Source organism: Python bivittatus, unplaced genomic scaffold (assembly GCF_059951505.1).
Source record: "Python bivittatus isolate LINGU-HERP-01145 unplaced genomic scaffold, Pbiv_v1 ctg000690_np1212, whole genome shotgun sequence".
Lineage (NCBI taxonomy): Eukaryota > Metazoa > Chordata > Lepidosauria > Squamata > Pythonidae > Python > Python bivittatus.
The window spans coordinates 15,167,103-15,183,721 of record NW_028277096.1 but is presented as its reverse complement, the minus strand read 5'-3'; the positions used below and the strand labels follow the sequence as shown (position 1 = coordinate 15,183,721).

At 41.1% G+C, this 16,619-nt stretch overlaps 1 protein-coding gene across 1 annotated transcript in view; it reads left to right on the top strand.

Moving 5' to 3' along the window:
• Positions 1-1,092: 1,092 nt before the first annotated feature.
• Positions 1,093-16,619, top strand: part of WSCD1 (WSC domain sialate O sulfotransferase 1) — a 54,090-nt gene continuing 38,563 nt past the window's right edge. Inside the window, exon 1 of the mRNA XM_007426936.3 lies at positions 1,093-1,299. The gene's annotated coding sequence lies outside the window, so the exon portion shown is untranslated. The remainder of the gene's footprint in view (positions 1,300-16,619) is intronic.

Genomic DNA, 16,619 nt, shown 5'->3' with positions numbered 1-16,619 from the left:
AATGTCTGTTCCTGCCTGCTGCTCACCAATTCGGGAGAAAAAAACAATCATATATACTGTATATTAGCATGTATCTTTGCATAAATGTTCATAGCATTCACACTTTTTTCCATTTTTCCATAGGAAACTGCATTTGTGCCTGCTTTTAATTTATGCATTCACGTCTGTCTATCTATCATCCATCCATCCATCCATCCATCCATCCATCCATCCATCCATCCATCCATCTCTCTCTTGGATATACATATTTTGTGTATATAATTTGAATTGGGCATTATGTTGGGATTTCTGAAGAGTGCAGATTTTGGCACTTTTTTATTTTTTTTTAATTTCATTGGCAGATCCCAATTGTCTGTATAAAAATTCTGGTGAGCTGAATTTTTCATTCTGCTCTACACATCCCTCTTCTTCCCTACACATTAGAGAAACTTGGGTTCCATACCTGTTAAAGTACCTTTCAACAAATCTTGAATCCCCCCCTCTTCTGGAAATAAAGAAATCATTTTCAATTTAATGTCAATTCATGGATCAAATGGAACTTTTCGAATTTAACTCAGCATCTGTTTTTTATTTGCACACTTAAATGGTTTGAAACGATAAAACGTTTAGACGATGTGCTTTTTCTGCTTTATTTGAGTTGGAGGTTTAGCAGACCAGGGGCACACTGGCACAGCTTCTACAATTGTTTGTTTGGACTGCTTTGGAGGAATTCATCCAGAAATGTAGAGCGACAGTGGTGAAAATGTGGTCAAAAAAACGGAGGAAGGATTCACAGTTTACATGTCATCAGATCAATCCCCCCACGCTGCTCCCACGGGCTCACCATTCCTTTTCCTGCAGCCTGTACGCCTTGCAAACAAAAGCTAAAAACACAGCTTTCTTCCCTGGTCTCCTGAAGCGACGCGGGTGATATTTTGCATCCTGGATTGTCATGTCGAACCGTGGCCGAGTGAGTCACTTAGGACCCCGGAGAGCTCCAGCTTGTGCAGAAACAAAGGCTGGTACCCACTGAGCATGTGCAGAACTGGGTCTGCTCTCTTAAGGCTCGGTTAGTTACTGATATAAACAGCTGGAGGTATTCAAATGCTGAGTTTAGAGACCAAGCAGAGCTGTGAGAGCGGAGATGCGGGAGGATTAGTGCTTCTGTGTACTTACATCGGGCTGGCAGAAGAAGGATTAGTCAAGGGCACCCGAAGATCTGCTTTTCAACGCTGCATTACAGTTTGGGGTTGTCTTTCATGGGATTTGCCAGGGACTTTCTCTCTTCCAGAATCGGAGTTTGGAATATTGTTTGAAAAGGTGAGTGTTTCTTTCCCTTCTTCCTGGCACATGGCAAAGCCTTTGCACATTTCCATCCTTCACTGTCTGACTCGGGACTGGAGAACTTTTCGGGGGCTTCTTCACCACAGTTTTCAGCCATAAGGGATTGCATGTATGCTAGAAGTAAGCATCTCTAAGGAAGGATGACAATCATCTGTGCTGATTCCAATGTGGGGGAAGAACATGACGGTCTCATGAAGGTTGTGGTTAGTGGCTAAGGGTTCATCTCTCCTATGTAGGGCACCAAAGGACCTTTGGAAGGACCAATTGTGTCTGTCTCTGTTACAGAACGATGGTTATCTGGGCATGTTTTGAATAACTGCACATAGAATTGGGTCTTTCTTTTAAGCACCCTTCTCAAGGCACAGCTATATTTTCTAGGACTTTATAAATAGCATCTATTGCTTTTAGGGCTCCATCGCTCAGAGGGTCTTTGGGCATTTTGGAAGCTTTCAACCATCAGGCCTCTTTCCAGATTCATTGGCAACAGTGTTCTCTCATGCTGGAGAAAGCTGTTTCTCTGAAATGAGAGTTATGCAAAGCTTCTTCTAGGGGCTCGCTCTTTAGGAGAGAAACTTACTACTCCATCTCTTAAAATCATATTGGCTTGCAGAATTGGTCACAGGGAAGTCTTTTCATTCTGTTCTGGGCGATCCAAAGGAAGGGCTTATTTGTTTTTGTTTAAACTCAGTTTATATTGCAAGTTTTATAAGAATTCTTCTTTCGCAGCCTTCCTTCCCCTTTTAAATTTTTATGTAAAAGACAATAGAGACTTACACATATGCTCATAAGGATGCCAAACACACACACACACGCATGCACACACTCATATACTAAGGCTCAAGTTTGTTCCTATAGAGATGTATGGCTTCATCTCGTGCCGGACTATATTTTTCAGCCCATAATTTGCAAATGTTGCTATTGACTCAATGGGTCATTGCAAGATTGCCAAAAGGAATCATACAGTTCTACTTTAGATCACTCCAGGAGAGCTGGAAGGAAGGGAAGGAATTCTGTCCTTCCATTTCAATCAATCTCTATCCTTATTTCTCCAGGGTAACAATGATGTTCTTGAAAGTAATTCCAAGAATTCCATTTCCTTCTCCAAACTTATCTTTTCCCATTAAACATTGACTTTGACGAAGGAGCCATGCTAAGTAATAGCAATCTCAAATTGTTGCTGATGGTATTGTTGATGACCAGTGCAGGTTCAATTTGATAGTTTCTCTACAATGCCATGTTTATTTACTGCTTTCCACCATCTCCTTGGGCATCCTTGTAATTTTCTGCATCTCTACTGTTGTATCTGCTTTCCTTTCACTGTTCTGCTCAGTGTATTCTCCAGACAGAAGGTCTGATTGCCCTTTGCCACTTCTGTATCTATTAGGTGCCCTTTAAGTCATAAATGCTTGCCAGCTCATGCAGGTGAAAATCAGCTTCTGATCCTTGCAACATGGAGAAGAGTGCAAATGAGACATGTAGGTCATCAGATGGAGAGGTTGTTGCCCAAGACAAATTGGAAGCAAAGCTTCCTTATAGGAAATAGGTCCATCAATGACTATTCTTCTTAAAGACTCTAGGACATTAAGGATGTAAAAGAAATAATTGCCTATTTCCTTTAGAACAGAGAGATACAATCCACCAGTGCAGTCTGAGTCATAGCACGGCTGGTGGAAATTTACCGAATGTCCTCAAAACTTTTGTACAAAACAATGTGCATTAGAGAAAGATGTAGCCACACATCCCCCCCAAAAGAAAAAGCCACATGAGGGAGTCATGATAGATGCATGAGTAAAAACACAGAGATCTGAGGAAACTGTACAACATGCAGAGTGTATATTAGGAAACTTTGTGTACAAAGATGTATTTATCTGGGGAAGTTGCATAGAAAAAGGTGACCTGATTTTCTTGATTCTATCTATCTATCTATCTATCTATCTATCTATCTATCTATCTATCTATCTATCTATCTATCTATCTATCTATCTATCTTTGCAGAAAGATAGGACAGAATAATAATTGGAGATATGCAACCTGACACAGAATAGATTCGGAATAAGCCCCACATTCTTATGTAGGATGTCAAGAGTCAGAGGGAGCATGGTCCTAACCAAATGTTATTTGCCAGTGGGTGACAATCAGGTAAGCTCATATCATCTGTTGACCTGTTAAGTGACTTCTAGGAAGTCTCTGGTTTATAAGGATAAATATCAGGATGCTCAAAGAGCTAAACCGGGGGTATAATTGTGCAGAGCTCAGTTTAATTCTCCATGGCTATTTGGGAGAGAATACTCGTGTTCAGAGACAGTCTACCTTTGAGAACCAGGCATAAGCAACAGAGGAGGTTCAATTGCTTTTGAATCCTCCTTGTAAGCAATGCAAAGAGATCTGGCTGGCCGCTATAAGAAAGAGAAAACTTGGCTGGATGGTCTTAGATATAATTCATCCGGATTATGCCAATGTTCTTAAATTCAATAACTAAAATGTTTAGTGTGTCTGCCTAAGAAGAATTCCTTTTAGATGGCTGGGGAGAAGTGGGATGAAGAGAATGATGAGTGACACACCAAAGAAAGGGTCAAAAAAGGGAAGAGAGGGAAGAGCAAGGGTGTCCACATTGGGAGGGTCAAAATCAGCAAGACGGTGGACAGAACTAGGCAGTGCAAGCCCCTCCCCTTTTGAATGTGGACATTGGAAGGGCCGGGGCTTGCATTGTGACATTCTGTCCACCGTTTTGCTAAATTTGACTCTCCCAGTGTGGACACCCCCAAGCTCCCAAAACTGACCAAATCTGTTATTCTTATCAACGTTTGGCTCTAGACCCAGCTCAATCTTTGCTTAGGTTCCACCCACCATCGACTTCCCAGCTCCCTACAAATTATGCTCCAGGGAACGTGGTCCTTGGGAAATATTTTTATTTGAAGATAGGTCACTGCTGTTCTTCTGTGTTCTTGTTTCAATGTAGAAAAAAATACAACCCCCCCAAAGTTTTTTTTTTAAAAAAAACCCAAGAAAAACTACCAAATAGTAGCATGGTTTGAGGCTTGATGAGAGCAGCAGGCTAGGCAGAATAATTCCAGTTTATGACTGAGGCTGTCTAAATGTTGTACATCAGTTGGACTCACTGGGCACCTACAAGATGGTGGAAGAAAATGAGACACAACTTTTCCCACAAATACCTAAAACTGCACTCATTGTTTTATTCAGTAATGAATGGAATAAATCAGAAACCTGATCATCTGAACAGGGAGAACCTGGAGAATTAGCAGCCCTCTCTTCCACTCTTCTTTCTTTCTGGTTTAAAGACAGCAGTCTCCTATTTGGATTCTGCAACTCTCTGCTAATTTCGTTCATTTGTATCTTTCCCCTTCTATGCTACTGATGTACATACAATACATTAAAATAAGATAAATGCTGCTCCTCCCCTTGAGACAAAAGCAAATTTGACGCGACTGTAATTTGATTTCCTGCAGAAGAAAAAGACCTTGTCTTTGAAAGATGGACCCTTGATTTCTTTGCCCTTTGCTAAAGCACCATAGGTGCATCAGTAATGTTCAGTCAAGAGAGCCAGGTGATTAAAGGCACCAGGCTAGAAAGTGGGAGGCTGTGAGTTCTGGTCCTGCTTTCGACACAAAGCCAGTGGGTGACCCTAGGAAGAAATCAAGGGCAGTCCGCTTCTGAAAATCCTGCCTAGAAAACTGCAGGGACCTGTCCTGTAGTTGTCCAGGGTCAAGACTGACTTGAAGGCACCAAAATGAATAAGTGCATAAAAAGGTTCAGTCAAGGTAGAACTAAAGCAACTGAAAACTGTGTAGCAAATCATGCAGAATTTTGAGATGGACTTTGAGGGCTAATTTAGCTCTGCTCTTGCACTTTCTTCTAACCACCGCCTGGTTTGAAAGCCGTACGTTCAGGGAAGGCATCCACAAGGCTGATCCTTCCATCTCCTTCCAACCATTTTCCTTCTTCCAGCCAACATTGCACCATGAGTGGGCAATGATTTGGGCACAGGGCATTTCATGCATTCATTGGTATGTCAGCTTTTGAGAGGGACATGTCCAGTGATGCCGCAACATCACTAGAGGGCAGTTGAAAATGTATGCTTGATGTCTCATGGAAGAACTACAAGACCTAATTTGTGTCCTTCTCAGCAGGTGGAAGCACATGAACAATGCAAACTGGGATTGGAAGCTAAGCAGGGTCAGGCTTGCTTAGTGCTTGGATGGGAGACCACCAGGGGATCCTAGATCTGTTGGCTAGAATAGAAAGTAAAAAAAAAAAAAAATCCTGGAAGAAAGGAAGGCAATGTCATACCACTTCAGTATTTCTGCCAAGGAAACTATATAGATATGTTCAGGAAGTCATCAGCTTTAGGCTTGACTTGAAGGAGGTTTCATTCAGTGCAAACCAAGTTGTTGAGTTCTGCCGTTGTATTTCAGTGATGTGAACTGGTGTGCTTTGAAGGCTTGTCGCTGCATATAATTTACCAGCTCTCAGTTCCGCAACCCTACCTGAAATTCATCCTGTAACAATGGGCCGAAAAGTGCCTGCAGGATTTCTTTCAGCCAATATTGGTTGGTCCATGCCTATCCTCAGAAAAATTAACTAATAGGGATAGGCACCATTTTTAGAAAGTAGAAGGTATTATTTTTATTTAGTCATTTTGTATACTACTGCTATAATCCCACAACAGATTTCCAGCAATTAACAACAGAAACCAAAAACAACTAAAAAACCAACATTTACAATCATGAAAACTCATAAAGACGATAGTAACCTAATCCATATGTCCTAGAGGAAGCGGTGATCTGGGCAACAAGGCGGGTAGATCCAGGGTGAAATATACCCTTGAATGAATGTTATCCCACCACCCCTCATACGCTATTCCTTCTTTTATTTTAGATTTCACAGAGCCAGTTGGGGTAGTGATGAAGGGCCAGAACAAGAAGGGAGACCCAAGTTTCCCTGGGCCACAGATGCTCCCCGGGTGACTATAAGCCAGCCGCACCTACCTCACAGGGTTGTTGGGGATAAAATAAAGGGTGTTCCCCATGTTATCTGCCTTGAACTCCTGAGGGGAAAGATGGAACATAAGTCTAATCAAGGGCTGTAAAGGGTTGGCTTCCCACCCCACCCTCAGGCGCTGGGATAGCCTAAGGTTGGACCCTGGGGGTTGTACTGCCTGATCAACTAGAGATTGTGGGTTAGGCGCCTCGTTTTTATGGTCTTCAGTTGTTTTTTTTTAATTATTAGTATTGGGGTGGTTTTTATGATTGGTTGGGAGCTGCCTAGAGTTGTGTTTTACAAGAGGGGGGGCTATGTACATCTTTTAAATAAATAAATCCTTGATGGCACCACTAAAAGCAATACGAGTGCTCTTATTGTGTGCACACACGGCTCTTAACTGAAGTACTTTTTAAAAAGTGTCTTTGGTATTGTCTAACTCCCAGGATCTCTTCAGCAAGAGAACATATGAAATGGTTATCATGTAGAGCAGCGTTTCTCAACTTGACCACTTTAAGAGGGGTGGACTTCAACTCCCAGAATTCCCCAGCCAGCATGCTGGCTGGGGAATTCTGGGAGTTGAAGTCCACCCCTCTTAAAGTGGCCAAGGTTGAGAAATACCAATGTAGAGAGTTCCGCTGAGCATGTGCAAAATACTTTTCACCCAGGAGGAGTGGGAAGACGTTTGGTGCCTCTCGGAGATCTTTTTCTTTTTAATCAGAGTTAAGTTGTAACTCTTACATAACAAAATGATGCTAGATTCATGGAGTGGTGGGAAAGACAGGAAGTATAGTTTTCTGTTGTTTCCTGACACCCACTCTGTCCACGTTTGGGTGACTCATGGCTTCTTGAGGGAAGGGAGGGAGAGAAGAAAGCTTTAAATGAGGCATTCCTCATGGCTATTATGATGGAAAATGCATCACTGTTTGAGTTTCAGTTTTGTTTTTTTTTTTTAAATTTCCAGAAACCGCTTTATTTATCCTGGGGATAGAGAAGCTGAACTGACCCCATTCTAGTGATTCTTAGTGGGACTAACATTGTCCCACCTTGTTGGTACTTATAAAAATGTATAGAAACTTTAGTCCTTTGCAGCTGTCACACAGACCAGCATTTCTCAACCTCAGCAACTTTAAGGTGTGTGGACTTCAATTCCCAGAATTCTCTAGCAAGGCTGACATAGACCGAGGGACTGTGCATGGTGATCCTTTTCAGAGATTTTAAAATAGCCATGATAGGTCATGGATTAAGGGAATGGTAATCCAAAACATCTGGGAGGATGGCCTCTTTCTGTATTTAATCTAAAGCTTTAGCTTCATTGGGAAGAGTTGCAATTTGAGGAAGTATTTTAACATCTTCAGGATAGAAAATTAACTCATCATTCCTACTACCGGGTCACATTTTCCTTCAAGATACCAGAAGAATCTCAAATTAGCCATCCTGATTAATGCGGAACTCAAATCAGAAATTTCTCCAATCTCCTCCCCCTCCCCCCACAAAGAGGGCTTCTGTTTTTCTACCTCATTCTCAGCATGCTTGAGAATTTCTTTAGAATTTCCCTTGGGGATAGGTCTTTGAGCTTACTTGATTCTCAGACACGGTGAGGGTGCTACTGGTGAGGGTGTCACTTCTGTGGCACATCATTCTGTTGCTCTACAGCTGTCATAGTTTCCTGATACTTCCCAATGTGGTTAAGGCCTCTGGGAAGAGATCTCTCTAGATGTCTTCCCTTGTGGTTGAAGGTAAGGATAGAAAGCCAAGGAAGCTGTCAATCATTGGAAAGAAGACTGCACAATGACAGACAAGGCAATCACAAAAACAACCTTGCCCACCTTGTCATTAAGTAAGTGCAAGGATACGACTTTCCTTCCATGATGAATTCACCGTCTTTTTCTTCTTGGAAAGAAACGTTGAACTCAATTTCTGTTTTATCAGAATAAATAGGAGCAGACAGCAACTAAATGCAAAAGAGGTTTTTGACTAGTTCTTCTCTAAGTTTGGCACAGGAGATAAATTCCACCTGGTAACCATACCTTTGTGAAAGCCAGTTTGGTGTAGTCGTTAAAGGCATTGGGTTAGAAACCGGAGGACTGTGAGTTCTAGTCCTGCTTTAGGTGTAAAGCCAAGTGAGTGACCTTGGGCCAGTCCCTCTCTCTCAGCCCCAGGAAGCAGGCAATGGCAAACCACTTCTGAAATGTTGCCAAGAAAACTGCAGGGACTAGTCCAGTAGTTGCTAGAAGTCATAAACCAACTTGAAGGCATAGGCACCCAAACACACACAAAAAGCATAACCTGAGGGCAGAAGAGATTTCTTTTTATGTAAGCCCATAATCTCCTTTGGTTTGTTTGTCCTTCCTATATTAGCAGATTTAGAACCTCACCATCTAGACATTTAGTACAAGGAAAAACAAATCGATCCCTCATGCCTCCAATGACCTCCCTTGACAGCCATTTCCCACTGCTTTTATTGACCAGTCATCAAAACATGTTTGGGTGATACATCAATGTTGTTAAAAAAGAGGCAAAATAAGTCATTGCAATTTCTGTTTGAAGGACCAGAACAGAACAGAAACTCTACAATATATAGGAGATGCCTTCTGCCAATCCCATTTTGGAAAAACACCTGCCGGATTATCAAAATGTTGTCCATTCCTCATCATGATGATTCTGGAGGCAATATAAAAATGTATATAGTTTAAATGTGAAAAGTATTAAAATGCAAAGCACCTCCAATTATAATAATGAAAAGTTCAAGAAAAGTGTGGCTTAAAAGATGGAGAAAAGGGAAAAGCACCCCTGGATTTTTATAAAATATATTGTCTGGTGGTACATCATCCAAACTGAAGTTTATAGAGTGGTGTTTCTCAACCTCAACAACTTCAAGATGTGTGGACTTCAACTCCCAGAATTCCTCAGCCAGCATGGCTAGCTGGGGATTTCTGGGAGTTGAAGTCCATGCATCTTGAAGTTGCTGAAGTTGAGAAACACTGTTATAGAGCGAGTCAAAGAAGATGACCAGGATAGTGAAGTTGTGGTTTTTGACAAACAGGAAGAGCTGGCTTCCTGAGCAATTGCCATGCAACCTACTTTGAGCACAGCAGAACTCAGCCAACATTTCTCAGGCTGGATCTGATAGGAGTTGTAGTCTACCACAACAAAGACTATCAAATTTTGAAGGCTGCATGAAACAGCAGAAAACTCTTATCACCCAGCAGAGATACAAAGGCACAACAGAATGGCCAGCAACATCCATGGTAGATATTTATTTATTTATTTCAATTTCAAGGCTGTCCAACTTCACAGTGACTCTGGGCAGCTTATAATGATTTATATTTTTTTTAAAAATGTAAACAAAAATAACTTATATCAGAGAAAAGGAATACAGCTGACCGGTGACAGAACCCAAAAACCCATAGGGGTTCAACACCATCCTAGCCGTGGTCTGGAATGTGGAATTTGTGGAATTTATTTATTTAATTTTTCAGCCACCCATCTCCCCCCAATGGGGGAACTCTGGGCGATTCACAACAAACATGAAAAACATAAAATATAGAAATACATAAAACCTTAATTTAAAACATTACTAAAAATTGGATTTTTAAATTTTTAAATTTTAAATTTAAAAAAAAAATATTTTTTTTTTAAATTGGAATTGGATGGGGAGACATTCGATGAGGATCCCACAAGGATCAATATGATAAAAATAATGGCCAATATATATTTTTTCCATTTCTGACTCTCCCAGAGTGACAGGGAATAGGTTTCTTCCCAACCAAACAGGAATCAGATTGGTTCATTCCTTAAGCTTAGAGTGAGTACCCTATAGCTGTTTTGAATTTATGCCCATGCCAGGATGATCAGTGGCAAAAGGATCATAGGGGACCATAGATCATAGGAAGAGGGGTCCCCAAAAGTCAAAATGGCAGCTGCAACCATTCAATTGAAGCCCCACCCCTTTTTATGTGAGTTGTGACATGTTCAAAAGGGGCAGGGCTTCAATCATGCAGTGTAGAGGGCATGGGGAATGGCCTTGAAGGAAAGGAGGAAGATAATACCAAGGCAATTGTCAGATAAGAGGGGCTTCAGCCCATTCCAAGAAAGTGACTTGAGAAAACATCTCAGACCAGCCCCTCCCTAGTTCACACAAAGATAAAGGGGGCGGGGAGCACATTCAAGCTTGCAAGATTCTGTTTCTATAGCTGTTACCATAAAAGTAGCCCTGACGTGTATGGCATTCGTTTCTCAGTATGGTCCACCTTGTAGGGCTGATATTCAGTCCCAGCGACCATCTTGGCCTTTTGGACCTTTCCCTGACGTTGCTTCTGGTGGGAAAGACAATCCAACATACCTGGAGACCTCAGGCTGGATTCCTCTGCCCTCAATCAATTTGAGGGATATGGATAATGTTCTGGTGGTATCTCCTGATCGTCTGCCCCTGCCCCAAAGTCTCTGAAGTCTTTGCAGAAATACTTGGGTGCAGTCTAATGCTATAGGCAAATTTATGTTGAGAGAAGATCCTATAGTTCTCCCCAGTACGTACCATATGGGTTGCTGTGCTGGGATTTCCAACTTTGCTTACTCACCATCATGGTACAATAATCCACTGAAAAATATTCAGTGGGGATACCCAAGGGGGAAAGTCCAGAGACCAAAGGACCCTTGGTTCTGAGTTGAGCCAACAGTGACAGTCTGAAATAAATCAACAGCTGCGATCGGAGCATTAAGACCAATTAGGACAAACTAGAAGACAATGCCAGAAAACAACACTTAAGGAAGGGCCAAACTGCTATTAGGAGCAAAGCCAGTAGGCAAAGCCCCCAAATCACAGATTTATTCTTTTGTTCCACTGAGACAGGAAGCTTTTTATAGTATCAAAAGCTAGCCAGTGACCAGACTGGGTGGAATCAGTCCACACGTTTATTACAGTTGATCTTCCCACATCAGGCACCACTTAGCTATTCCACTTCCTCACCCTTTGGGGGTATTAGAAAGCAATCTTAATATGTGAAACTTATTCTAAAATCTAAAATATTAAAATAATCCTTAAGAGAGCAGACAAAGGGGCTGCAGATTTTTAATCTGAAGGTTGTGACAGGTTTTCCGTGGCCCAGGCAGAGTGGGCTCTGGGAACTACAGAAGGAAAAAGACAGTTTAAGGGCCATATCTTTCTATCTCCTACCTTAAGTAAGGTACCCCTGTTCTGACCTACCCCAGGAAGGCCAGGGATGGGGTGTGGAAAGATTAACTGCTGCTTAGATGGCTTGATCTGAAGAAGAGAAGAAAAAGTTGGGGAGGACATGAAGTTAGTTGCAATTTAGGAGCTCTGGGGAGAAATGCAACGGATAATGCAATTGGACACTCCCATATATTAACATCTTACTGACCATCAACATCTTGGAATATATTATTTGTGTATGTGTTTGGTTTCTATTCTATTCTATTCTATTCTATTCTATTCTATTCTATTCTATTCTATTCTATTCTATTCTATTCTATTCTATTTTTATTGTATTTTATATTGTTTTTATTGTATTTTAATATTTATTGCTGTTTTATTGTGAACCGACCAGAGTCACTTTTTGTGAGATGGGTGGTATCTAAATTTGAAATATAAATAAAAAAATAAAAAATAATAATTGCCCTTGTTGAACTGATAGGGAAGTTGAAATCAACATTTGAGACATTAACTGCAAGTTAGAGATTCTACCTGCCTAGTTTGGAATACAGAGAAATTATGTTTTTCTTGGGAAGCTTGTTTTATAAGAAACCCAGTGATCTCAACTTTTGACCATAAATAGGAATGGAAACATCCAGCTGGAAAGAAAGAGTTTACTTTTTTGCCTTACTTTTGACCTTCTCCTTGATGGTCTAAGCAGAGATTGATGTGATGGAATGGAATGATGAAAGCCAAGCTCAGGGAGATAAACATTTTCTTAGCTCAGCAGAACCGTGTGGGAGGAACAAGAGGATGAGACTGGCACCTCCCTGAGGAATTCACACTGTTGTGGCTGAAGGACTTTGGGAACTGGGGTTTTAGTCTGGGAAGATTCTTGCTAGAGGTTGTAGCTAATAAACATAGCTGGACTGAATTGGCATTGTCTCTTGGAGTTCCTTGGGCTAGGCCTGACAATTGGATTGCCACCTAAAGGTTATCCTGTATGGTCAGTTTCCCACATTTGTAGGGCCTTGGGACAAGGTGACCTTTAATGTCCTTTCCACTGATAGGACTCTAAATATTGGAGGAATTACTGTGCAAAATACAGTGCTGAACTAGCTGGCCCTCTGATGTCATCCATAAGTAAGTCTGTATTTCAGATGCAACTGAATTCGGCAATGGACCATGCTTGGGGTAGTTCAGATATTTTACTTTCAGAAAACCAACAAGAATAAAGTCTACCTAGTATTTTTAAAATGTTCAACTTAGCCTGGAACTCACCATTTTCTTTCTTTGAACAGTGAAAATGCCTCACACACTCATGGGGTGTAGGCTTCTTCCTCAAGGCCTCTCTGCCTTGGCGGAGTTTCCTGGAATGACCATGTGACCAGACAACCTTGCAAGGAGCAAGTGGTCCTGCTTACTTTTAAAGAAGAGAAAAGAATGAGATCCTTTGAAATAAAATTGAAAAGTAAAATCCCACTGCCTATTTAAGCCCCCCCCCCCCCCGCCCCCTGTTCTCTGGCTATTTTAAACTAAGAATCTGGGAGGAAATGCTTGACTGGAAAACAGCCAAAATGGGTCAGGCTAATATCAGTCCACATGTTCCTGTTCATATCTATGGATATTTTGATATACAGTATATGGAACAGTTCAGTTCTTTCAGACATCTCTCTCCATTGGGTGCCTTCTGGAGTAACCTTTTGTTAGCTGAGCTCGGCTCTACTAATAACAGTCTTTGTTAAATATGTATGCATGTATATATATACATGCTTTTCTTCTTTACGTGTGACACTTTTATTGCAGTTATTCCAACTATGTTTTGCAGAGGGTGGTCATGGGAAGGGATTGTAATAGAACAAGTTACTTTCCGTAATGACAGTTGTTTTGAGCTGAAATAAATGTGCGGCTAATTTATGCACCATTGCTGGAAAGGTGTTAAAATGCACTAATGCAGCTGAGCAGTTTTCTGACCACGCTATGGAATTCATGGCCTTCGGAGTCCAGCGGAGGGAGGAGGAAACACACTCAAATGGACACAATTGGAGCATGTCATTTTAGTTATTAAATGTTCTTCCGCAAGACAGGATCCTCTGTTTCTTCTGAGCGGAGAGGATGGCTTATTATCATACCTGATTGAAGCAGCTCACAGCTGGTTTTCTCTCTAATTCAGTGTTTCTCAACCTTGGCAACTTTAAGCTGTGTGGATGCTGGCTGGAGAATTCTGGGAGTTGAAGTCCGCACAGCTTAAAGTTGCCAAGGTTGAGAAACACTGCTATAGCTTATCTTAACAAAATATAGTTTTCATTATTCTGTGGAGTCAGTTTCCTGGCCCGCCTACCTTGTAGGGCTGACAAATAATGTCATCCTCAGTGGGGAAGGGCTATTGAGTCTGAGAAGTTCACCCTCCTGCTCAGTGAAGGAATCCAAATTCAAGCAACCCTGATAGATGGCTTTTGTATCCTCAGCTTGGACCCATCCAGGGAATGAGAACCAACTTCTTTGGATAATCGGTTGAAATGTTGAACTGCTGCTGCCAATGTTTCTAACATTCCCTCCGAATCTGCCCTCTTGTAACTGACATCCATTCTCTCTTTAGTTCTGTGGCCAAAGGAAGGCTTGAATCCAGTTCTCTTTGGCCTAACTCTACTGCTTTCACTGCCACACTCTGCAATCCTGTAGGGAGCCATAGAAATGACCTTGGAGAAGGTATCCAGAAGCTGTCAGGACAATGAGAGGTGCAGAAGACACATTAATCCCAAGACCAGCTCCCCCTGACTCCTTAGGGCAGCATTTCTCAGATTTGGCAACTCTAAGATGTGTGGATTTCAACTCCCAGCATGCTGGCTGGGGAATTCTCAGAATTAAAGTCCACACAGCTTAAAGTTGCCAAGGCTGAGAAACACTGCTCTAATTAGAAGGTGACAGAAAGTTCCAATGATCTAATTTGTCTTGGTTTATGGATAAAAAAATGGATCCCAGGAATGTATTAATTTCACTGTGGGTCATTACGAAGGGGATGTGAATTTGAATGGCTGCCTCATATTATTTCTTCAAAAAGAAACTGGGAACAGCTGGACAAATAGATCTCTGCGTATTTCTGCACCTTCCTCCTTGACCTGGTACCATCATCACATCTTTCCCCTAATAGTGGAAATCTCACCTAGAAAAACTAACAGATAAGAGAAGAAGAGGATCTAAGGACTATTTTAGCTTGGTAAATATCAGTGAGCCATTGGACTCTGCACAGGGTCAGAGTGAAGTGGGAAGGCTTATAGATAGCAAATGTATCTTCAAAAGAAACAGATCTGCATGATGCTAGTAGGGTACACACAGAGGAAATGTGTTTGTAAGTGATAAGGAAAGAATGGGAAGTTCTTTACTGGTTCCTAAGGAGGCAGACTGTTCTTCTCCAGAAATTTGTTCTAAACCCTTTATCTGGTTGTAGAGCTATCTGGCCTACATGTCAAACAAAGGTCATAAAACGGGATCTGACAAGCTGTCTGTTCAAAATCATTCTCAAGGATTAATGTTACTACTAAGTAGTAATTCTTAACATCATCTTCAATTCTGGGAGTTGAACTCCACAGACCTTAAAGTTGCCAGGTTTGAAAAACACTGCTCTACACCCTCTGCTTCATCTTGGACATGTCTGAAACCAGCCATACCAACAGGCCGAGTGAGGCTGTTATCACAACCTGTTGAGGTAGTGGACACATTTGCAATTTTGAGAATGGGTTATGGTCACCTTCAAAAAATGGTGGTTGTGGGGACCACCACTCACAAAGCACCCTTTTATCAGGGGATAAGTTGGTGTAGTTCTTCCACCCTTTCTGGCTTCCTCAGATATTCTCTCCCATTCCTGGACATGAGTCCCCTTTTACTCTTGCAAACAAACCATTGGGTTGTAGCTTCTTCTAATTTTTATTTTCTAAGAATACCTCTGCATTGTTGTCATTTCTATTCATCCAGATTGTTCACAGTCTAACTAATTGGGTGTTGAGTCCAATGATTTAGATCGTATGCTGCTCCAAATAAGTCTATTCAGCTTAACATTTCTAAACGTTTAGGAATCCTTTTGGTATTGAATCAGGAGCTCCAATTATGACTGGTATGACAATTGTTTTTCCCTCTATGACCTTTCAACCTCAATTTGTAAATCACAATATTTGGTTATTTTCTTCTGTTGTTTTTTATCAATTCAACCTGTCTCCAGGTATTGCCACATCAATGGACCATACCTTATTTTCTATAACAAAAATATCTGGTGTATTACATTTGAAATATCTATCAGTTTGAATAACAACAATAACATTGTTATTGTTGATATTTACACATGGTCTAACAGATAGTTCTGACTGGTTTTGATCCTCCTGACTATTGGATCCTTCCCAAGGATCTAAGATAGCCAAAGAAACCATCATAATATAAGTGCTGTTCCAAGTACTGTAATGCAACTTTTTGTAATTGATGAGTTGAGATTCTGTCCATTCCTGTTGTGTCCAAGTGTTTTTCCAGACCTTTGAGATGGCTTCCAGTGCACTAACCACTACTGGCACTTCTACAAGTTTCTTTTTCCACATTTGCTTGATCTCTGTTTGAAGGCCTTTATATTTCCCTCTTTTTTTCTAGTTCTCTCTCATTGACTCTATCGTCTCCAGTTACTTCAAGGTCAATTATCCGTTCTTGTTTCTTTGTAACTACATTCATGTCTGGCTTATTATGGGGTAAATGTTTATCAGTTTGTATTTGGGAGTCCCATAGAATCTTAATCTCCTTGTTCTCAACCACTTTTTCAATATTGTGATCCCATCAATTCCCTGTTATTTGTTGTTGCTGTGATTGTCGTTATTTACTACAATTATTGCCCATCTTTTTGGTGAGAGCTGCAGAGGGCTTTCATGGAGTTCACCTCTAATTGTCTCCTTTCAATAATCCTTGAGGTAAGTTCAGGTGAGAGAGGGGGACTGCCACCAAGTCCCCCAATGACCTCTATGATTGAGTTGAAACTGGATTTACAGAAACAGGTCCCAACCTTTAACCACTATACAATATATGAGAGCCAGAAATAAGTTTACAGATGAATGTTTTGCAACATGCTGACACCTATTATTTTAATGAAGAAATCTAAAGTGAAATACAATAA